This window comes from Euleptes europaea, chromosome 7 (assembly GCF_029931775.1).
Source record: "Euleptes europaea isolate rEulEur1 chromosome 7, rEulEur1.hap1, whole genome shotgun sequence".
NCBI classification, from domain to species: domain Eukaryota; kingdom Metazoa; phylum Chordata; class Lepidosauria; order Squamata; family Sphaerodactylidae; genus Euleptes; species Euleptes europaea.
In genome coordinates this window covers 22542485-22549986 of record NC_079318.1, presented here as the reverse complement: position 1 = coordinate 22549986, position 7502 = coordinate 22542485, and positions in this window count along the sequence as shown.

Sequence of the window (7502 nt, the reverse complement as noted above, 5' to 3'; positions counted from 1 at the left end):
TTTTTTAGACAAATAAATTGTCGACTCTACAGCTCTGGCTCACCCTTTTGAGACACCTTGGTACCACGTACGGCAACACAGATTATACACCCAGTTCTATACCATAGATTGGTAATTCCAAGGACATTTACCGTCCCCCTCTCATGTGCTTGCAAGCCTCTCAAGATCATAAATTCATTTGAAGGGTGAGAATGGTTTCTTTTTCTTGTTCTGCATCGCAGGGGAAGAGAATGGGTGTAAAAAGAAGAAACCGAGTGACTGAGAAAGCCAATGCTACATATTAATGGTTTCACTGTTTAAGCAGTGGCTCACAATCAAGAATCCAAATTCAACCCAAAACCAGCATGACCTGTGCTCCCAAACTGCACAGAAGTTGACGACCATTTAAAAGGACATCCTCCTCAAATTTCCTCTCCACTTCTCGTGGTATTTCACTTCACCTGATCTTATGCATAGTCTTACAGTGCCTGATTGCTTGTTAGCAGCTGTACGCTTGGTACCAAATGTGTTTACATAAGAATTTTACATCCTGTAGATACAGTAATAAATAATTGTTCCCCCCTCCATTCACATTTGTAGGGCTGTGAAGAAGATGATGCATGGGAAAAGAATAAATGTTGAGCTGAGCCCTGGTTTGGGAAAATGGTGGGCTCTTTAGTCTTAGTTACTGCCGCAGTTGCTCTTTCCACCTTTGCTCTCCCTGTTGAGTTTTGCTTTTTGTTACTGTTTGCATCTTTGTATTTGCACGGTCCGGTTTTCACTGGACTTCTTCATGCTCTCTTGAGGAAGTGATCGATCGAAAGGCAGGTTAGAAACCTCGTACAGAAAGAAAATAATCGTCCCCTTGGACACATGGGGAATAAATTGGTTCTGTCCTGCTTTGATGCAGCAAAACACAAGCCAAGGGATGACTAAGGCAGAGTGGTAAGTAACGTAGATGTCCAGGATCTCTGTCCTTTGAGTAGGCACCAGCTTATCACCTCCAGAACAGCCCTGCTACGTTCTTGGGCAGCTCCCGCTCGTCTTAGTGAAGCCGGTGCAAGAAAAATGATCTGTAGATTGTGCTCCAACAAGAGAAAATGAATTTTAATTCTATATGACCCTATGCTGGGAGTCCTCGATGGGCAACTAAATAATCTTCTACATTTATTCTTCAACATTAACCAAAGCTAACACATTTATTTACATTTATTCTGCAACTTTGTCTGCTAGGAGAGGTGTAGTGGTTAAGAGCGGTGGACTGGAGAACCGGATTTGATTCCCCACTCCAACACATGAGCAGTGGACACTGATCTGGTGAACCAGATTGGTATCCCCACTCCTCCACATGAAGCCATCTGGGGACCTTGGGCTAGTCACAGCTCTCTTAGAGCTCTCTCAGCCCCACCTACCTCACAGGTTTCTGTTGTGGGGAGGGGAGAGGAAGGGAATGCGATTGTAAGCCGGTTTGATTCTTCCTTAAATGGAAGAGAAAGTCGGCACACAAAAATCAACTCTTCTTGATTTTGGTGAACCGAAGGAAAGATTAATAAAAGTAAATTGTGGTGCCATGCAGATCATTGAAGACAGATGTGCAGCAAACATTAAACTTGAACCATGTGGAAAGGTGGGGTGTAAATGTTCTAAGAAAAAAATTAAACTGAGCCATTCCTTTGCGCTGGAGTGGACATAACACAGCAGTGGCCTGCATTTACCACCCCACTAAGCAAAGTTGAACCCTTCATCCAAGAAGAGCCACTTACATTGGAGGAAGGCTCCTTAGGGTGGAAGAACTTCCTTCAGCCTAAAGTAGGATACCACCCAGTGCATATGTATGGTTTTGTAGGCAAGTATAAAACATATTGCTTACCATCCTCAATTTGGTCTTCATTATGCCCCCAGAAATTGCTTCAGAAAAATTTTCCTCACCTAAGTGAACATTTATTAATGGACTTATTTTCTACTTTGATCGTTGCTTCTCATATTGGTTGGCACACACATTGGGGGAGATCACAAGCCATGAGAGGAGAAAAGACGGAAATAATTTTGTCTACTTTAAACACCGAAAGCTAGTTTTCAGAAATGTTTGCCGCACCCCCACCATCGTAATTGTTGAAAGGGATGTTTATTATTCTGCATCCCTCAATGTTGAGGTCCCAGTTACCTCATATTGGAGATGGATAAAGGATATATTCAGAGTAGTGGAGAGGGGATGAAGAGGAGGTGTGTCATAGCTGTGTATTTGTAAAGAAGTGTGACACAAAGGATACAAGCGCTAAACATGTATAGCCAATTAAGTTATTAGGCTGGAGAGTAGACATGGAAGATCTAATTTGCAAGGGCTACATAGAACAAGCTAATGAAATCTGAGAAATCCTGGATTAGGAGTCAAGCATTTTTAGGGAGAGTTTATTTAAGAAATCCAATTTAGACTTATGAATGCCAGGCAGGCCTACATCAAATGTAACATTTCTGCCAGCGACTGCTAGACTAGAACAACAAGAAACACAGCATTGTGGCATGCCATTTTAAGTTATCAGCAACAAAAACAAAAGCATCAGTAAAGGCTGGAGCATTTAACAGAAGAATTTGTCACCATTCAGACAAGAGCAGAGCAAAGACTGTGAAGACAGCAGAAATAGTAAATTATGCAACATTGCCCCTGTGTGTTTATTATTGTGAACTGCAGCCCAATCTAATCAGAATAACACCAAAGCAGAAGTCTTCAGACTTTTGTCGATAAATGCTTTAAGAAAAATGCTCAGCTGATCCTTTTCTTTGGTCAGTAAATTTCGAAAAACAAAATATCAGCGTTTCTGAGTGTGTAGTTAAAACTATGTGAAGATGAGAAAGGGTCACTTATTACCGCAACTGAACTAAGGGAACGCAAGCTATCCAAGCCAATGGATGTGAAGTCTGATGGAGTGACGAAGACAAAATCCTCACTGGAAAAAAGTATTTTGTTACTAACAATGGCCAGCCCACAAGCCAGGCATGAGGGCAACATTCTTCTTTCATGATTTGTCCCTATCATCTGGTGTATTGTTTCTGTATATCAGGGGTGGGGAACCTTTTTTCCACCAAGGGCCAACATCATTCGCAGGCCATACAAAATTATCAATTTAAAAATTAGCCGACCAAGCCCCAAGCAGGCAGCTGCCCCGCACGGGCAAGCAGGCAGGCATCCAACCGGTGGCACCCTCGCCCAACTGGTGGCACAGGATGGTCTGTTGCACCAGCCAGGTGTAGCCGTCCAGCTGCACATCGGAGTTGCTCCTGCTTCACATGGTTGGGGCCGGATTCTACAGCCGGCTCCTGCTACCTTCGCCTGCAGGGATGAAATGAGAACACACTATTCCTGTTCGCAGGAGGGGGCGGATCACCAGTCTTAGATCCTTCAAAGCTAGAGATCTGCCAGGACCCACAAAGGGCCAGACCAAATGATTTTGCGGGCCTTAAACGGCCCCCGGGCCTGAAGTTCCCCACCCCTGCTGTATATGAAGGTTCTGCTATGCACGGATCTTTCATCCACAGATTTGTCTAAACTGCTTCTAAATAAAAGTTAGCAAGGTAATGATCCTTAGGCCCTCCTTCCTCCCTAACCTGTCCTATCTTTGATTGTAAACCTGCAGGCCAGGTCTAATTTATTTTTAATTGCTGCACAGATGAACGCACAGGGACATGCCATTCATCTATTCAGATCAGTACTGTCTACTCTGACTGGTGGCAGCCTCAAAGTCTCAGGTAGAGGTCTTTGACATCACCTATTACTCAATATGCCCTTGAACCAGAAATGCCAGAGAATGAACATGGGAACCTTCTGCATGTGAAACAGATGCATCACCATTAAACCACAGCCCCCTCCCCAACAGTTTTATTATATTAGGTGCTTTGCAAAAAAGTCACAATGTAGTGCCATTGATGAGTGTGGTACTAAACATGACTGCAAAAGTTACGTTTTCCCCCCTATAGAGGCCAAATCGATGGCCCAGCCCCAATGCTATGGTTGACCCCAGGCAAAGCTACACTGACCCCAGACAAGATTATAAGCAAGGCTTATAATAGTTTCAAGTTATAATAAGCTTCTATCACAAGCATACTAACTACAAAGTAAATCCACTGGAACTCAGCAGAACTTACTCTTGTGTGAATGTATTTAGGACAAGGGTGGGGAACGTCAGGCCCAGGGGCCGTTTAAGGCCCGTGATATAATTTGGTCTGGCCCTTCGTGGGTCCTGGCAGATCTCTAGCTCAGAAGGATCTAAGACTAGTAATCTGCTCCCTCCTGCGGACAGGAATAGCCTCTATTCAAGGCGAACATGAGTTTGTTTTGTTGAGAAAAGGAACCTCTTTTCCCCCTTGCAGAAGAGTCGTTAGCTATGGATCTCCTAGGACTGCCCAAGAAACTGTGTTAACCCTTTTCCACCCGTGCCATGGAAAAAAGTCTTCCCTCTGTACTACAAGAGGGCTTGGGGCAGAAGTGGCGACAATGGAGGGGTTAAAGGAGGCAGGGCCAGAATGCGCGGCGGGAGGGGGAGTTCTTAGCCAGTGTGTCCTCATTTCATCCCTGCAGGCGGAGGTAGCAGGAGCCGGCTGTCCAATTCAGCCCCGACCATGAGGAGCAGGAGCAACTCCAGCATGCAGCTGGACAGCTACACCAGGCTGGTGCAACAGACCATCCTGTGCCACTAGGTAGGCGAGTGTGCCACTGGTCATCTGGGGCAGCTGCCTGCTTGGGGCTTGGTCGGCTAATTTTTCATAATTTTGTATAGCCTGCGCATGATGTTATAAATATCCAAATGGCCTTTGGCAGAAAAAAGGTTCCCCACCCCTGATTTAGGATGAGGTTGTAAAAATCTTCCAGATCAAGAGCGTAACAGACTCTCTTGGATGACAGGAAGGAAAAGGGGATGCTGGTGCTTTAGATCAGGAGCAGGAATAACTTGCAGACATGACAGACAAACCAGAAGGGTTCTAAGCTCCAGTGGTCCACTTGCATGGGAAGGCTAGACCAGGCACAGAGGTGAAAATGATACACGATCCTGGCATCAATCCCCCCCAGGGAAAAAAAACACAAGTTCATTACAACTGCTGAGTGCTGTTCCCAGAAATCTTCTCTTAGCCATTCAGGATACTTCTAATTTGCCATTCTGAAGAAAAACAGGGTTGAATAGGGCATTATATAATTTGTCAGCTCAACAGTGTTGTATGTATCTATAAAGGATCTTTTAAAAGTGCACTGCATATGCAGGCCCCATGAGCCCTGTGGTGCAGAATGGTAAGCTGCAGTGCTGCAGTCAAAAGCTCTGCTTACAACCTGAGTTCAATCCTGACAGAAGTCATTTTTCAGGTAGGCGGCTCAAGGTTGACTCAGCCTTCCATCCTCCCAAGGTCGGTAAAAAGAGTATTCAGCTTGCTGGGGGTAAAGTGTAGACGACTGGGGAAGGCAATGGCAAACCACCCCGTAAACATAGTCTGCATAGTAAATGTCAGGATGTGACGTCACCCCATGGGTCAGGAATGACCCGATAATGACCCGGTGCCTTCACAGGGAACTACCTTTACCTACACATGCAGGTCAGCCACAGAAACTCCCAGAGCATGAAGTACAACCCACCATCATACCCTCAATTGCTGTTTTTACCTAAATTTCTTCCCATGAAGGGGAGTTCTTTCACTGAGCTGCCCTGGAAGCTCCCTATCAACTGTTTAAATTATTGAGTGGGACGGAGTGGGAAGGTTGCCTGACTTCACACGGTAAAAGATTACAGGTTAAGTGCCACTCCCATTCTTATTTCAGAACTCTTGTACAGTCCCAAAGTGGAAGATTAGTAGGTGATGGGAGTGGAAGATTCCTGCAAAGATGGACTGAAGCATCGTTTGGCAACAGCTACATTTTCCCTCTCATGGAGGTCTATGGAATAATGCCTGATAAAGTTTGTTTTCCAGATGTCTTCTCACTAGGACACCTCTTGACACAGGTATTTCTTTTATATAAGATGCCCTCTGGGCAGTCAACTAGCCTGGAATCTCCCAACTGTTTTTTTTACTAATATATAATATAATTGGGCTTATTCTTGATCTTGTTCTTTCTGCTCTCTTCAAAGAATTTACAAGGACTTTATAAAGCAGGGCAAGCTGAAAGATGAACCAGGAATGCCGCTTTTACGAGGAACTTCGATCATATTATATTTCCCCCCTTTTAATATACAAATCCAATGCCTCTGTGTCTGACATAATGCCTTTTCTACTAAGCGATAGGGATCCCAAGGCTACATTGTCAGTGGCAAGATTTGTTTCAGTCCTTATATCCCTCAAACACTAGATATATGCTGCTCAAGATCAATGGATCAAGGAGCTTCTAAGGGATAAAGGAAAGGGTAAGGAAAGTTGCATCAAGATCATCCAGTTTGCTTCATGACAAGTTAACCCTCCATTTTTCACATCCAAGTTCTACATACTGGATCATATTCGTAAAGCAAGATTCTTGCTTTACAAAAACAGACCAGTAATGACTAAGGGAGACCTCATATTATATGCAGTAGAATATCACTGTTTCCCAGAGCAAATATGTACTATGTGCCTTTAAACTTTGATGTACATGTGCCTGAGAATCCTGATTGGACCAAGTTTCCTTGCCTTGTATATAACTTTAAAGATGCAGGTATTCCATTCACACTTCATGTGTGTGCTGTGTACCCTTCCTTCAAGGAGCACAGGTTCTCCTCTCCTCCCTCTTTTAAAGTTGGAGTGACAGTGGAAAAATGGTCAAAAAATCACCCCATAAGCTTTATGGCTAAGTGGGAATTTGAACATGGTTCTCCCCACTCCTAGACAACAAGTTTACCTACAACATGAGCTGAAGTAATTGGGTCTGCCTCAAACCTAGTACACAAACCTGACAGGTTGCCTTCAAATGTAAAATCGGACATATCAGAGTCCCAAGAATCTTTATATGGCCATAATAATTTGCTTATATATTTGAAACTGCACTTCCAATAACCAAACCAGAGGAATTAAAGAGCAGAACTTGAAATATGAACGGCTATTGTTGAAAGCAATGGGAAAGCCAAAGCACACTTCTAACTACGAGACCAGAGATACGGCCAACTGATCTCAATTAAATTTACTTCCACATACATCATTTAGGACTGGAAGCAAGACATATTAAGTTCAACAGAACAATGTAAATCAAGAGTGATTAACAGCACTGCTGGTTCTGAGGGAAAACGGTTGGCATGTCAGCCTGTGATGGTGTCTTACCATTACAATTTACAGGAAATTACCATACTGAAGACAAAATGAAAAGGAGTAGAAATCAATATACTTGTGAACAGAGAACATGATTGCTTTTAACTTATAAAACACTTCCAAATAAGAACACATATATTATAAAGTAAAACAAAACAAAGTTCAAGCATTTTCTTCACTGTGTAAAAAAAACTACACAGGCTGGTTCCTGGCCCTCCTCTGTTCACTGGTTACAGATTTCCTACCAAAATATGGTTAAGCATACCAATGGG